This window comes from Vombatus ursinus, unplaced genomic scaffold (assembly GCF_900497805.2).
Source record: "Vombatus ursinus unplaced genomic scaffold, bare-nosed wombat genome assembly UNPS02000749.1, whole genome shotgun sequence".
In the NCBI taxonomy this organism is placed as follows: Eukaryota; Metazoa; Chordata; class Mammalia; order Diprotodontia; family Vombatidae; genus Vombatus; species Vombatus ursinus.
In genome coordinates, this window is record NW_020940527.1 from 17,000,938 (window position 1) to 17,018,687 (window position 17,750).

The window sequence follows — 17,750 nt, forward strand, 5'->3', positions numbered from 1 at the left end:
GAATAGATTGAGTTCAGAAAATTTCAAAATTATTTTCAATAATATCAAGCTTTTCCCTGCTCCACAAACACTTGAATAAGACTAATACTATTTCTATAGAATCAAAATTGCATATGAAAAGAAGAATGGAGAAAAACATAGTAGGTATGATTAAGCTTTAGCATATAATACATAGGTCTTTTTTTGGGGGGGGGACAGTATCATAAAATATATTATAAAAGAAATGTATGTTTGGAAAAAAAAAGAGGTCCAGAAAGTAAAGGATAAATGATGGACAGCCCAAATGTTGAACTGATATTCATGACAGACAAATTCTCCAGTTCATAAAGTGAGCAGAACAAGGAGAACATTATACACAGTAACAGAAACATTTTGTGATGACCGACTTTGATAGACTTAACCCTTCTCAACAATCCAATGATCTAAGACAATTCCAAAAGATTCATGATGGAAAATGCTATCTACATCCAGAGAAAGGACTGTGGAGTCTGAATGCAGATTGAAGTACACTATTTTCTCTTTTTTTTTGTTTGATTTTTGTTATGTCTTTCTTGTGGTTTTCCCTTTTGTTCTGATTCTTCTTTCACAACATGACCAAAGTGGAAATATATTTAATATGATTGTACATGTACAGTCTATATCATATTGCATACCATCTTGGGGAGGGGTGAGGGCAGTAGAGGGGAGAAATTTAGAACTCAAAATCTTAAAGTGAAAGATGAAAACTAAAAATAAATAAATTTTAAAAGAAGAAGTTCTATACTTCACTAGGGATATCTTCTCTAAAGGATTTTTGGAAGGACATCATAAAATGTACCAAATAAGGATATGTGGATAGGTTTCTATTTCCATCTACCCACTTCAATAAGAACATGAATCCAATGAACCATTGAGGTATACAGACTTAGGTAGATTACAGGATTATACCTGGAATGGATCTCAGTCATCATCTAATTCAACATATACCTTAAAAGCGAACTATCCTAGAACATGTTTGACAAGTGTCCATCCAGTCTCTGTTTGAAGATCTCCAGGGTGGGGTGGGGGTCTACTATTTTCCACGAGAACAGTTACTAAAGGACAACCAGTGGTTACAAGACCCCTTTCCTTTCCTGTTATTTTTCTTCCTTCATCTCCATGGTCATCAGCTACTCCCATGAAGGAAGTTCCTACTAGTCTCCGATTTTCATCTCACCCAGTGCTAGTAAAGGACAAGTTAAGATATGAAATAACTGAAAATTACAGGGGATGAAAGAGAAAAGGTAGAGAGGAAGATAAATCTAATGACACTTTAAGCCCCCACTACTTAAATTAATTTTCCTCACTATCTCAGTCAAAGCTGCAGATACTATTGTATCTTCTCACTCTTCAATCAGGGGCTGTACCCTTTTCTTTATACCAGAGGCCTAATTTTAGTTTCCAGCATGAAATGATCAGGATATCATGATTATGGTTTCCCTCTGAAATATAGATGCATATTATTTTAGACTTTGGTCCATAATTACGATCTATGAACACATAAATATTATTTTTCTTTCCCCAGATGGCTTAAGTGAAAAAAGAAAAAAAAGTCTGAGCAATAATGTAGAGAAATGCCCCAGGTATGTAGCTGCTTGAAGGCATATGCTATTTCAATCAGCACTGATAGCATTTGAACTGAGTTTGAAAAATTAAATAAGATTCAGATAAAGAAAACAGAGGGAGGAGCAAATATCAAGTTTTGGGGTATGGTGGTATGAACCATATCAACAAAAAAGCCTCACATTCTATTGAGATTGCCAGAACTGTGATCTGGGGTTTCAAAATTTTGTGTGCAATGACAGTACTTGTGCCTCTCCAGCTTGTAGAAATAACTGAGTTTTACCACAGTTAGCAAAAATAATTAGTTAAAATAGGAAGCTATTTAATTGTGGCCTGTACCTTAGGTAAGCTCTCCTCCAGCTTTTCCCCTCTCTGATTTCTTTGCTCGTGGTGGCCTCCCCAGCAGAAGCTATTCAATGACTCAGGTTCTCTCTTCTTCCAGGAAGATATCAAAGTTATCTCCCAATGTCTTTCCTATCATTTCCAACTAACTATGTCTTTAAAAAAAAACTTAGGGTACTTTTCATTCCTCCAGTCCATTTTTGGTGGTTGAGTTGATCCTCAGAATTGCTAGTTATAGTTCTACTGGCATGTGTAGAGGATAGAGAGTGAATTTTACTAACTGGAGGGGAAGATTTAGGTTGCAAAGGAGTGAGAAGTAAGGTCGGATAAATAGGGTGAAATGGGATTATGGAGTCTTAAAAGTCAAGCAGAAATTGTCCAGAAGCACTGGCTAAATAGGAGCCATTATATGATTCTTCTTCATTCCTTGGGTACAGATTCTTGCCCTTTGAAATGATTTTTAAATGACATGCCCAAATGCTAGAAATATGAGTCAGAAGCATTCTAAAGTATAAAACTATTCCTTTGTGAAATTGAGTTTTCAACTCTTAAAATGACATTTTGAAAGAAATTTTGAGTAAAATTAATGCTACCAAAAAAGAACCTGTAATCCCCAAGGAAGCAATATTAATTAGAAAAATGACTGCCTCTGAAATCTCTGAATTCATCCAATTTACATTTTTTGCTTTATTTTTGCAAAAAAAGTTTACTAAATGATTACAGTTGCAGATGGTGAAAGTATCACCATCAGATGGTTGCTATGGTTGTTGTTTCAGACAAAAAAAAGTGGTGATTTTTTTTTAATTACCCACTCCCCCAATCATTTTTCTAGTTCTTGAAGCAATGTTTAGACCTTAGTGGAGATGACTCAAGAGAAGCTGGTAGCTAGGAAACCATCTGGCTTAAATTCAGAGTTCTAGATATGGTGAAATATAGTGAGCAATTCTAGAGCAAGATTAATGATTTTAGTGATATCATTCTTTCCAGACTCACTCTATCAGGTCTCAGATGGTTAAAAAGGGCTGGCTGCACTTGCTTGTATGTTTTAGCAATCAGAAAAAAGAAATTCATCAGATATCATTACTGGCCTCCAAGTCACCAAGTTTCTCAATGGATAGTTGACATCTACATTCTGTTTTCATGACATCCCACTAAAGGTCTTCTTGCCAACAAGCAACGTCATCCTCTGCATGAGCAGCAAACAGACTTATTGGAGCAAAAGTCAAGGCAGCCTTGACAATATTTGCTATCCATAGATTGCAAGGGCATTCATTGTGGCTTGCCTGAATTCCTTCTAGGATTTTTTTTAAGTAGTTAGAGAAAAGTGAAAGGATATATTGAAGATGTAAATTATTAAATATTCAATCATTTAAGTCACACTTCAGGTAGATATCCATTCATATTATTACAAAGAATTCTTTCTGGCACTGTCTCTACTCATATTTAAAATATAAAAACAGTGAAATAAAAGTGTGACAAGTAGCTGAAATTGACTTTCATCCTAAATTGCTGAAAATGGTATTTGTTGGGGATTCCTCAGACTTTATATGTAGTTCATTTATGTTCTATGGTTCTGTAAAAAGTTTGATATTTATCAACATAGATTAAAAAGAAAGAGACTATATCTCTATATATGTAATCTCTTCCTTCCTAATCCCATATATACATATATATGTGTATATATATAGAGACATATAGATATATAGATACACACACACACACACACACACACACACACACACACCTACTCATTGTCCACACAGGCAAAAGAGACTACCAGAAGGATGACTCTCAGTTTGGCCAATGGGAGAGCAATCCCACTGATATGACATTGGCAACCAAATGTACAACCACTAATTCCTTAGGGTAGATTTATAGGACAGAGAGAGGTCACCAGCTAGGAATTCAATTTTTGATTGAAAAGCAACCATTACTGAGCATCCATACTGAGCCTTCCCCAGGCATCCCAGTCTTCCTAAGTAAGCCACTTATGTGGCACAGACATCTCCACTATTCTTTGTCTGTTAGAATTTATTCACAGTGTTCTAACACCATTTGGAATGACATTTTAAAGGAATATCTCCTTGCTACCAACTTTTATGTGTATATATCATTGAGGAAAAGACTAGCCTCACTATACATGTAGGTGAAAAGAGGGAAATAATAGTTTGTTATGTTCTATCTAGCTGAGTATCTGCATTCATCCATCCCACCAATCCAATAGCTTTTAATATGTCTGAGGTTTGGGTAAACCCTGGCTGTTGAAGCACCACACAACTGAGGACACAAGTTAGTATGAAAAAAAATAGTGCTGGATTTAAGGTGAGAGGATATCATTTGAAATGTTGATTGTGGGGAGCCAAGATGGTGGAGTGGAAGCAGTGACTTGCTTTAGCTCTCCCCCAAACCCCTCCAAATACCTGTAAAAAAAATGGCTCTAAACAAATTCTAAAGCAGCAGAATCCACAAAAAGACAGAGTGAAACAAATTTCCAGCCCAAGACAACCTAGATGGTTGATCAGAAAGGTATATTGCACTGGGCAGGGAGAGGAGCACAGTTCAGCGTGGGCGCACAGGCAGCAGCAACCCTGGAGCAGGCCTCAGAGGACTGAATCTTGGGCAGCTGTGGCAGTTTCTAGACTTCTCAACCTATGAACACCAAAGACAACTTAAAAAGTCAGTGGGAAAAGTCTGTGACAGCAGTGAGAGTTAGAAGCTAGGTCTCAGTCACAAGTCCCAAGCTTGGCCTGGGATCGCGGCTGCCTCCTGAGCTTCTGGCCCACATTCTGACTGGGAATCAAGTGGCTGAACAGACAGTGATTGCAGGGATCTCTTTGCCAGTGGTGAGGCAGGAATCTCTTGCTTTGCCCACTTGGATCTGGGTCGCAGTTCCAAGGGGTGGTCCTGGGGTGAGGAGGAGCGCTGGCGTGTTGAAGCTTGCTGTGGCAGTGGAGAGGAAACATCTCGCTCCTTATCATACCACCTTGGAAGAACTGAAAATTTACAGGTACCTAGAATTATCTCTGAAAACAGCTGTACAAACCCCCAAGGCTTGGGATAGTACATTCTCCACATTGGAAGCAGACTCTTATCTTAACAAGAGTTTAAAACTCAAGTAATTGGCCAGGATCATGAGTAAGCAGTGCAAAAAGAGTCAGACTATATTATCTTACTTTGGTGACAAAGAAGATCAAAACATACAACCAGAAGAAGACACCAAAACCAAAGTTCCTACATCCAAAGCCTCCAAGAAAAATATGAATCAGTCCCAGGCCTTGGAAGAGCTTAAAAGGGATTTTGAGAAGCAAGTAAGAGAAGTAGAGGAAAATCTGGGAAGAGAAATGAGAGTGATGCAAAAAAATCATGAAAAAGAAGTCAACAGCTTGCTAAAGGAGACCCAAAAAAATACTGAAGAAAATAACACCTTAAAAAAATAGCCTAACCCAAATGACAAAAGAGGTCCAAAAAGCCAATGAGAAGAATGCCCTAAAAAGCAAAATTGGCCAAATGGGAAAGGAAGTCCAAAAGATTATTGAAGAAAATACTTCCTTTAAAATTAGAATGGAGCGATTGGAAGCTAGTGCCTTTATGAGAAATCAAGACACTGTAAAACAAATCCAAAACAATGAAAAATTTAAAAAAAAAAATGTGAAATACCTCATTGGAAAAACAACTGACCTGGAAAATAGATCCAGGAGAGAGAATTTAAAAATTATTGGACTATCTGAAAGCCATGATCAAAAAAAAAAAAAAAAGAGCCTAGACATCATCTTTCAAGAAATTATCAAGGAAAACTGCCCTGATATTTTAGAACCAGAGGGCAAAATAGAACTTGAAAGAATCCATCGATCTTCTCCTGAAAGAGATCCCCAAAGGAAAACTCCTAGGAATATTGTAGCCAAATTCCAGAGTTCCCACATCAAGGAGAAAAGATTACAAGCAGCCAGAAAGAAACAATTCAAGTATTGTGGAAACACAATCAGGATAACACAAGATTTAGTGGCTTCTACATTAAGGGACTGCAGGGCATGGAATATAATATTCCAGAGGGCAAAGGAGATAAGATTACACCCAAGAATCACCTACCCAGCAAAACTGAGCATAATCCTTCAGGGGAAAAAATGGTCATTCAGTGAAATAGAGGACTTTCAAGCATTCCTAATGAAAAGATCAGAGCTGAATAGAAAATTTGACTTTCAAATACAAGACTCAAGTGGAACATGAAGAGGTAAACAGGAAAAGAGAAATCATAAGAGACTTATTAAGGTTGAACTGTTTACATTCCTCCATGGAAAGATGGTATTTGTAACTCATGAGACCTTTGTCAGTATTAGGGTAGTTGGAGGGAAAAAAATTATATGTATGTATATAGATAGATAGAAAGGTAGATAGAGGGAACAGGGTGAATTGAAGATGAAGGGGTCATATCTAGAGAATAAAATTAAGGGGTGAGAGAGGATTATACTAGGAGAAGGAGAAAGGGAAAGGTAGAATGGGGTAAATTATCTCCCAAAAAAAAGAAAAGAAAAGGCTCTTACAGTGGAGGGGAAATGGGGGAAGGTGAGAGGGGATGAGTGAATCTTATTCTCATAGGATTTGGCTTAAGGAGGGAATAGCATACACACTCAATTGGGTATGGAAATCTGTCTTACCCTACAGGAAAATAGGGGGGAAGGGGACAAGAGAGTAGGGGGATGATAGAGAGGAGGGCAGATTGGGAAAGGGAGTAATCAGAAACAAATACTTCTGAGGAGGGACAGGGTCAAAACAAAGAATAGAATAAATGAGGGGGGCAGGATAGGATTAAGAGAAATAAAATTAGTTTTTCACAGTATGTCTACTATGGAAGTGTTTTGCATAACTGCACATGTATAACCTATATTGAGTTGTTTACCTTTTCAATGAGGGTGGATGGGAGGGAGGAAGGGAGAAAATTTGGAACCCAAAGTTTTAAAAACACATTTTAAAAATGTTTTCATGTGCAACTGGGAAGTAAGGAATACAGGAAATGGGGTATACCAATCTATCCTGCCCTACAGGAAAATAGAAGGGGTAGGGGATAAGAGAAGGGGGGGAGAGATAGAAGGGAAGGCAGACTAGGGGAAGGGGTATTCCGAATGCATGCCACCTTGGGATGGAGGAAGGGGTGAGATTTAGTGAAAATTTGGAACTCAAAATCTTGAGCAAGTAAATGTTGAAAACTAAAAATAAATAAATTTATTAATAAAAAAATGTTGATTGTGCCATTTACTAACTGTGGGACCCTGGGGAAATATCTTCATCTTTCTCAACTTCAATTTCCTCAACCTAAAAATGAAGGAATATAACTATATGACTTCTTAAGTCCCTACCAGCTCTAAGTGTATGCTTCTATAACCCCATTTTGATGACAAAGACTAAACAGCATAATAAAGTGGAAGAACCATTAGACTAGTAATTACAAGGTCTGGATTTAAGTCTCAGCTATGATACCACTAAGCTATTTTATCTTAGCAAGTTATATAAACCTCAATTTTCTATCTATAAAATGAAGAGTTTGAATTAGATGATCTTTCTTTGCATAATTTATTTTATTTTTAATTTAACATATATTTACTTTCCCACTTATATTTATTTGAAACAAACAAAGCTTTGTAACAAATATTAAAGGTCAAGCAAATTCCCATGTTGGTCATGTCTAAAACCATACAGAGCTTGCCCCCAAAGTTTTAGTGTAGTTTGAAGCTTTTAAAGTGCACTACCACTTTTGGGACACCCTCTGCCTCTCATTCTGTATCCTGAGTTCAAAACCTCTCTAGCAGGAGGAGGATTGCATGCTTCAACCAGATGATTGTAGAATTATTCTCAATTCTATTAATACATAAATCTATGAATCTATTCTATGTGTGAATATTCCTAGAAAAAAAATGGCATTCTGAGTATTAGGAAACTGAAGAAAACTTGGAGTACCACTGCAATAATATGCAGAAAGGAAAAAATAAAGCAACTTGGGAAAGGGTTCTGTGGAAGCTCAGAATTTATCTTCCTAAAGCCTATGTATCATCATTTCCCTCTACTCCTTGGCACATTGGAAGGCAAATTTCCTCATGACCCAAAGCAGTGCTTAGTGAATTTTGACCTTCAAATTTTTGTTCTTCCACATCTTGAATGCTATTTTCTTTCTCCTTCACTTACCAAAATAAAACTGTCCTATTACAACTCAATTCAGTTATTTTTTTCTCCACTGAATAGTATTTTATTTTTTCCAATTACATGGAAAGATAGCGTTCAACATTCACTTTTACAAGATTTTGAGTTCTGATTTTTTCTTTTCTCTCTTCCTCCCTTCCCAAACCCCTCCCCAAGAGGACTAGCAATCTGATATGGGCTATACATGTACAATCATATTAAACATATTTCCACATTATGTTGTGAAAGAAGAATCAAAATGAAAGGGAAAAACCACAAGAAAAACAAAAAAAAAGATAAAATAGTATGCATCAATCTACTTTCAGACTCCATAGTTCTTTCTCTGGATGTGGATAGCATTTTCTATCATGAGTCTTTTGGAGTTGCCTTAGATTGTTGTATTGCTGAGAAGAGCGAAGTCTATCAAAGTTGATTATCACATAATGTTGCTGTTACGATGTGCATTATTTTCCTGGTTCTGCTCACTTCACTCAGCATCAGTTTAAGTATTTCCAGGTTTTTCTGAAATCTTCCTGCTCATCATTTCTTATAGCATAATAGTATTTCATTACATTCATACACCACTACTTGCTTAGCCATTCCCCAATTGATAGGCATCCCCTTAATTTCCAATTCTTTGCCACCACAAAAAAGAGTTACTATAAATATTTTTGTACATGTGGGCCATTTTCCTTTTTCTGTTCTCTTTGGGATACAGACCTAGTAGTGGTATTGCTGAATCAAAGTGTATGCACAATTTTGTAATTCTTTGGACATAGTTCCAAATTCCTTCCCAAAATGGTTGGATCAGTTCACAACTCCACCAACAATGCATTAATGTTCCAATTTTCTCACATCTTCTCCAACACTCATCATTTCCCTTTTCTGTCATATTAGACAATCTGATAGGTATGAGGTGGTAGCTCAGATTTGCCTTTCTCTAATCAATAGTGATTTAAAGCATTTTATGTGATTATAGATAAACTCAAATCTCTTCTCATGAAAACTGCCTGTTCATATCCTTTGATCATTTATCAATTGAGGAATGACTTGTATTCTTATAAATTTGATTCAATTCTCTATATATTTTAGAAATGAGGCTTTTTTCAGAAACACTGGCTGTAAAAAATTTTTCCCAGCTTTCTGCTTCCTTATAATCTTGGTTGCCTTGGCTTTGTTTGAGCAAAACCTTTTTAATTTAATGTAATCAAAATTATCCATTTTGTATTTTATAATGTTCTCTATCTCTTGTTTGGTCATAAATTCTTCCCAAGTCTGACAGGTAAACTATTCTTTGCTCTTCTAATTTGCTTCCCTTTACGCTTAAATCATGCACTCATTTTGACTTACCTTGGCAGTATAAGTACGGTTTCATATGGTATAAGATGTTGATCTATGCCTAGTTTCTCCTGTAACATTTTCCAGTTTTCCCAGTGGTCTTTTGTTAAATAGTGAATTCTTATCCCAGAATCTGAAGTCTTTGGGTTTATCAAATAGTAGGTTACTATAATCTTTGACTGTAGCATCTTGTGTACCTTGTCTATTCCACTAAGCCACCACACTATTTCTGAGCATATACCAAAAGTTTTGATGATTGTTGCTTTATAATATAGTTTTAGATCTGATACAGGTAGGTCCCCTGTATTTGTGTTTTTTTCATTAATTCCCTTGATATTCTTGACCATTTGTTCTTTCAGATGAATTTTGTTAATTTTTTCTAGCTCTATCAAATAATTTGTGTGTAGTTTTATTGGTATGGCACTGAAAAAGTAAATTTAGGTTGAATTGTCATTTTTATTATATTAGCTTGGCCTACCTAAAAGCAATTTATATTTATCAAATTATTTAGATCTGACTTTATTTGTGTGAAAAGTGGTTTGTAATTGTGTTTATATAGTTCCTGGGTTTGTCTTGGCAGGTAGACTCTGAGATATTTTATCTTGTCTACAGTTATTTTAAATGGAATTTCTCTTTCTATCTCTTATTGCTGGGCTTTGTTGATAGTATATAGAAACATCAATGACTTATGTGGGTTTATTTTATATCCTGCAACATTGCTAAAGTTGTAAATACTTTCAAGTAATTTTTTTTCTGTTGATTCTCTAGGATTTTCTAAGTATATCAGCATATCATCTGCAAAGAGTGATAATTGTGTTTCCTCATTGCCTTTTCTAATTCCTTCATTTTTTCTCTTCTCTTGTTGCTAAAGCTAACATTTCTAGTATGATATTGAATAACAGTGGTGAAAATGCACACCCTTGTTTCACCTCTGATCTTATTGGGAAAGCTACTAGTTTATCCGCATTACATATAATGCTTGCTGATGATTTTAGATAAAGGATACTTGTCATTTTAAGGAGAACTCCATTTATTCCTATAATCCCTATTCTTTTTAATAGGAATGGGTGCTATATTTTTCAAAGTTTTTTCTGCATGTATTGAGATAATCATATGATTTCTGTTAGTTTTACTATTGATATGGTCAATTATGCTGATAGTTTTCCTAATATTGAACCAGGCTTGCATTCCTGACATAAATCCAACCTGATTATAATGTATTATCCTCATGACAAATTGCAATAATCTCTTTGCTAATATTTTATTTTAAATTTTTGCACCAATATTCATTAGGGAAATTGATTTATAATTTTCTTTGTCTCTTTTGGCTCTTCTTGGTTTAGGTATCAGCACTATATTTTTATCATAAAAAGAATGTGGCCTATTTTTTCAAAATATTTCATACACTATTGGGATTAATTGTTCTTTAAATGTTTGGTAGAATTCACTTGTAAATCCACCTGGCCCTGGAGATGTTTTCTTAGGGAGTTCATTGATGGCTTGTTGAATTTCTTTTTCTAAGATTGGGTTATTTAAGTAATTTATTTCCTCTTGTGTTAATCTGGCAATTTGTATTTTTGTCAAGATTGATACATTTCATTTAGATTATCATATTTATTGGCACATAGTTGGGCAAAATAGCTCCTAATTATTGCTCTAATTTCCCATTCATTAGTGGTGAATTCACCCTCTTCAATTTTGTTACTAGTAATTTGGTTTTCTTCTTTTGCTTTTTAATCAAATTAACCAAAGGTTCATCTATTTTATTGTTTTTTTTTTACATAAAACCAGCTCTTAGTTTTATTTATTAGTTCAATAGCTTTCTTACTTTCAATTTTATTAATGTCCCCTTTGATTTTCAAAATTTCTAATTTGGTATTTAATTGGGGATTTTTAATTTGTGCTTTTTCTAGTTTTTTAACTGCACACTCAATTCGTTGATCTCTTCTTTCTCTATTTTATTCATATAAGCATTTAGTGATATAAAATTTCCCCTAAGAATTTCTTTGACTGCATCCCCTAAGTTTTGGCATGTTGTCTCATTATTGTCATTCTCTTAGATGAAGTTATTGATTGTTTCTATGATTTGTTGTTTGACCCACTCATTCTTTAGGATTAGATTATTTAGTTTCTAAGTAATTTTTAGCCTATCTTTCAATGGCCTTTTATTGCATGTAATTTTTATTGCATCATGATCTTAAAATGATGCATTTAATATTTCTGCTTTTCTGCATTGAATTGTGAGGCTTTTATGCCCTAATATATGGCTGATTTTTTTGCTGGTGCCATGTACTGTGGGGAAAAGGGTATATTCCTTTCTATCCTCATTCCATTTTCTTTAGAGGTATATAATATCTAACTTCTCTAAAATTCTATTCACCTCCTTAACTTGTTTCTTATGTATTTTATGGTTAGATTTTTTTAGTTCTGGGAGGGGGAGGGGAGATTCCTCACTAGTATAGTTTTGCTGTCTATTTCTTCCTGTAACTCCCTTAACTTTTCCTCTAAGAATTTGGATGCTATACCACTTGTTGTATATATGTTTAGTATTGATATTACTTCATTGTCTATGGTACCTTTTAGCATGGTGTAGTTTCCCTCCTTATCTCCTTTAATTAGATCTTTTTTATCTTTGCTTTTTCTGAGATCCGGATTGCTACCCCTGTCATTTTTACTTCAGCCAAAGCATAATATATTCTGCTCCAGCCTTTTACCCTTACTCTGTGTGTGTCCCTCTGTTTCAAATGTTTCTTGTAAACAATATATTGTAGGATTATGAATTTTAATCCACTCTGCTTTCTGCTTCCATTTTATGGGAGAGTTCATCCCATTCACATTCACAGTTATGATTACTACCTGTGTCTTTCTCTCCATCCTATTCCCTCCATCTTGTTTATACTTTTCTCTCTCCTTTCACCCTTTCCCTCCTCACCTGTGTTTTGATTCTGACCACTGCCTCTCTCAATCTGTCTTTCCTTCTATCAGCCGCCCTCACCTTTCCACTGTTACTTATGTCCTCCCCTCTATCCAACCCTTTTTTTCTTTCCCCTTTCTCCTCCTATTTCCCAACTAAGGTATATGTCATTCCCTCTTTGAGCCAAATTTGACAAGGGTAAAATTCAAAAAAAATGCTTAACCCCCTTTCTTTCCCTCTACTGTAATAGGTCTTTTGCACTTTTTCATGTGATGTAATTTATCCTATTCTGCCTCCCTCTTTCTTCTTCTCCCAGTACTATCCTTTTTACCCCACAATTAATTTTTGTATCATCAGATCAAAGTTAACTTGTCGCTTCACCCTCTGTCTGTTTACCCCTTCTAACTGCCCTAATAAAGATACAGTTCTAAGGGGCTCCAGGCTGCCGCCATGGTGCTGCTGCACGTGCTGTTAGAGCACACTGCCAACTACGCACTGCTGGCACTGAAGGAGATGGAAGAGATAAGCCTGCTGCTGCCCCAGGTGGAGGAATGTGTGCTGAACATTGGAAAATTTCACAGTATCATCAGTCTTGTGGCCTTTTCCCCATTTAAGTCTGCCCACAGTGCTCTAGAGAATGCTAATGCAGTATCTGAAGGCATTCTCCATGAGGACCTCTGACTTTTCTTGGAAACCAACATGCCAGCTAAGAAGAAGAAAGCTATGCTAGGTGTTGGGGACCTTAAGATTGAGGCTGCTATCCAAGAAGAATTAGGCTATCCCCGCCAGACAGGGGGTGTAGTTGCTGAAATCCTCAGAGGAGTTCAACTGCACTTTCACTCTCTGGTGAAAGGTCTGACTGAGGTTTCAGCTTCTAAAGCCCAGCTGGGACTAGGACATAGCTATTCTTGGGCCAAGGTCAAGTTCAATGTGAATAGGGTGGACAATGTGATCATCCAGTCCATCAGCCTTCTTGACCAGTTGGACAAAGACATCAATACCTTCTCTATGTGGGTCAGTGAATGGTAGGGCTATCACTTTCCTGAGCTGGTAAAGATTGTTAATGACAATGCCACATATTGTCACCTGGCCTGACTCATTGGCAATCACAAAGAACTGAATGAGGAGAAACTAGAAGCTCTGCAGGAGCTGACAATGGATGAGGCCAAGGCAAGGGCCATCCTGGATGCATCTCTGTCTTCCATGGGTATGGACATTTCTCCCATTGACCTGATCAATATTGAGAGTTTTTTCCAGTCAAGTGGTATCTTTATCTGAGTATCATCAGAGTTTGAGCAAATACCTGAGCTCCAAGATGTTCCAGGTGGCCCCCAGCCTGTCAGCCCTCATTGGGGAGGCAGTTGGTACCTGACTGATCTCCCATGCTGGGAGTCTTACCAATCTGGCCAAGTACCCAGCATCCACAATGCAGATCTGGGGGCTGAGAAGGCACTGTTCAGAGCCCTGAAGACTCGGGGAAATACCCCCAAATATGCACTCATATTCCATTCAACCTTCATTGGCCATGCGGCCACCAAGAATAAAGGCAGAATGTCCCGATACCTGGCAAACAAATGCAGCATTGCATCCTGGATCGACTGCTTTTCTGAGGTCCCCACAAATGTGTTTGGACAGAAGCTACGGAAGAAGTAGAAGAACGCCTGTCATTCTATGAGACAGGGGACCCATCCCGTGAGAATCTAGATGTCATGAAGGAGGCAGTGAATGAGGCTGGGGAAATGGTTGCAGAGATTAGGAGGAAGCAGGCAAAGAAGGAAAAGAAGTGGCTGAAGAAAGAGAAGAAATGCCTAGAGGCTTTGGCAGCTGAAGAAAACAGCGTTCCTGAGAATGGGGAAGAAAAGCCAAAAAAGAAAAGGAAATGGCAGGTGGAGGAGACAGAGGAACCAGAAGAAGCCCCTGAGGAGCTGTCCACACCTCCTAAACCCAAGAAAAAGAAAAAACTCTTATGCTCAGAAGAGGATGGAGTAGCAGACTCACCAGCTCCAGTGAAGAAAAAAAAAAGAAAAAAGCCCAGAAGAGATCTGGGGCTGAGGACTGGGATTGGGGGAGGGTCCAGCGCACGACTTCCCTTCCCTTCCCTCAAACCCAATAAAGACAATTAACTAAAAAAAAAAAAAAGATGCAGTTCTCAAGCATTATGCATATCATTTTCCCATGTGGGAATGTAAACAGTTTAATCTTATTGAGTAACGAGCATTTTTTTCTTCCATGTTTACCTTTTTATGCTTTTCTTGAGTCTTGCAATTGAAGATCAAATTTTCTGTTTACCTCTGGTCTTTTCATCAGAAATGATTGCAAGATCCATATTTCATTGAATGTTCATCTTTTCCCCTGAAATATTATGCTTAATTTTTCTGGGCACTTGATTCTTGGTTGTAATCCAAGCTCCTTTGCCTTCTGGAATATCATATTTCAAGCCTTCCAATCCTTTAATGTAGGGGCCACTAAGTCCTATGTAATCCTGACTGTGGCTCTATGATTTAAATTGTTTCTTTCTGGCTGCTTGTGGTATTTTTTCTCTTACCTGATAATTCTGGAATTTGGCTACAATATTCCTTGAAATTTTCATTTTGGGATCTCTTTAAGGAGGTGATCTGTGGAGTCTTTCAATAAATATTGTATCCTCTAGTTTCAGGATATCAGGGCAATTTTCCTTGATAATTTCTTGAAAGATGCTGTCCAGTCTCTTTTCTTGTTCATGAATTTCAGGTAGTCCAATAATTCTTAAATTAACTTTCCTGGATCTATTTTCTAGGTCAGTTGTTTTTTTCTTTCCAAAAAGGTATTTTGCATTTTATTCTACTTTACATTCTATTCTACATTTTGTTTTACTGATTCTTGATGTCTCAGAGTCATTAGCTTCCATTTGCACAATTCTAATTTTTAAGTAATTATTTTCTTCAGTTAGTGTTTGCACCTCTTTTTCCATTTGGCCAATTCCACTTTTTAAGGTGATGTTTTCTTTGGTAGATTTTTTTTCCCATTTGGCCAATTGGATTTTTTAAGGAATTTTTTTTCTTCAGTCAATTTTTGTCCTTTTGTAAGTTGGTGACTCTCTCTTGCATACTTCTCATTTCTTTCCCAATTTTTCTTCTACCTCTCTTATTTGACTTTTGAAATTCTTCTTGAGTTCTGCCAAGAAGGTTTTTTGGGCTTGGGACCAATTCATATACTCACTTGAGGTTTTGGATGCGGGTGTATTGACAATGTTGTCCTCTTCTGAGTTTGTGGTTTGATCTTCCCTGTCACCATAGTAATTTCCTATGGTTGGTGTTCATTTTTGTTTTTTGCTCATGGTATTTGTCTATTTCCTGGCTTATAAAGTTAAGTTCTGCTTCTGGGACAGAGGAGGGAGTTTCCCAAGCTTCTTGTTCTGGGGACCAGAGGTCTGGTCACTGGCTTTGTGCACTGAGGCCTCAGGTACTGGGGGCTTGCTCACTGGGATGGTGTGGTCTGGTCCAGTCACACCTGTTTTTGCCTGGTTTGCAGGGCCAGCAATTTGCCTTCTGCGCTGGGGCTGGAGGTTTCACAGCTGGCCTGCTATGCCACTTGCCTGCTGAGCCAGGACTCAGGAGCTTCACTTGATGATCTGTGCTGTGGCTTCTTCATCAAGTATTTAGCATTTAATTGTTCCCTGTTTATGTTATGTAAGTTTACAAGGCTAACCTCCTGGGTGTGAAAGGCCAAACTATCTAGCTCTTTTTTTTTTTGAGGCAGTTGAGGTTAAGTGACTTGCCCAGGGTCACACAGCTAGTAACTATTGTGTCTGAGGCTGGATTTGGACTCAGGTCCTCCTGACTCCAGGGCCAGTGCTCTATCCACTGTGCCACCTATCTGCCCCCTATCTAGCTCTTTTCCCAGTAGCATCTGGCATAGGTTTGCTCATGTAATAGGTAACCAGTGAGAAAGCAGACCTATGATCAGGCAGGCTATGAGAAACCCAAACCATATTGTTTGTCTCTGATCATTCCTTGTATGACCATGATCTTGGTAAAAGAACATCTTAAAATTTAAAAGATACTGAATTTAGAATCACAGGGGAAAAATTTTGAATTTTCACTCTACTGCTTATTTGTTTTGTGATCTTGGGAAAATCAGTGAATTCTATCCAATAAACATGTATTTAACAAACTATTGTGCTAAGGTGGGGATAAAATACAAAAATAAAGCAATAACTTTCTTTGAGAAACTTCCATTATATCAGGAGAATAGAACATGCAGACAAATTCATGTGTATATGTTTTTAAACTGTACCTGAGATTTTGTTGGTGTAGGGAACTCTGAGTGAGCAAATGTCCTCCACCCAAGGAAAATTGGTACCTGCTCCACAGCTTATAGTCTTAGGGAGTGGCCTAGGACATTGAGAAGGTAAGATTCAATCCAAACCATTCCAATGAACATTTTTATTAGGAACCTACGTGGTTTGATAAGTGCTGGGAATACAATTGATTTAAAAAAAAACTTAGTCCCTGCTTTAAATGAGCTTATAGTTTAAAGGAGGAGATGACACACAAAAGGAGGCAGGAAAGTGTGTGGATGGAATGGGACACCAGGAGGTACCTGGCTTGGGGTATCTTCTCGTATGGATTTAAAACCAGGTAGAGCAACAGAAGTAAAGTGGAGTAATCTGAGAGTACAGTTTTCACCCCCTGTAAAGGGAGGCTTTGGGAATAGTTTGATACGCCCCCTCTAGTCTTCCAAACAGAGGAGGAGAGGAGACTGAGGGAGATGGAATCAATTAAGGCTTGAGTTAGCATGTTGGTAAGTTTAAAAGGGACAAGCTTATCCTGGAAGCGGCATCTTGTTGGGTGGAGTTGAAACCAGATAGGACACCAGATGCAAAGTGAAGAGTTAAGAGACTTGAATATAGAACCACTATATTTTAGAAATGAAAATTAAACTAAAGTCACTCTGACTCTGAGATTTGCTCTTTACCCATTAAATAGTGCTTCTTTTTACAGATTAAAATAATGCAAGATAATATGAAGGATAAAACATTAACAACTAGGGATGAAAGAAAGTTTTATGAAATATGTAGCTACTGAAAAAATCTTTGAAGGAAAATATGGATTCTGAAAGGTAGAAGATGGAGTATTGGTTATGTGGGACTTCATCTCTCTAGCTTCAGTCTGCTTATTTGACAAACTGAATAGGAGAGGTTGGGCTCTGAGACCCCAGCTGGGTAAAGTAGATAGGGAACTAGACTTAAGGTCAGGAAGACCTGGGTTCAAATCTTACCTTAGATACTTATTAGCTGTGTGATCCTGGTCAGAAAAGTAAGCATTTATTTGGACCCATGATGTGCTAAGCACTTTACAAATATCATCTCACTTGATCCTCACAAGAACCCTGGGAAGGAGGTATTATTAACCCCCTTTCACAGTTA

General features: G+C 37.2%; 1 pseudogene; it reads left to right on the forward strand.

Moving 5' to 3' along the window:
- Window positions 1–12,793: 12,793 nt before the first annotated feature.
- LOC114039676 lies at window positions 12,794–14,456 on the forward strand (annotated as a pseudogene).
- The last annotated feature ends 3,294 nt before the right edge of the window (window positions 14,457–17,750 follow it).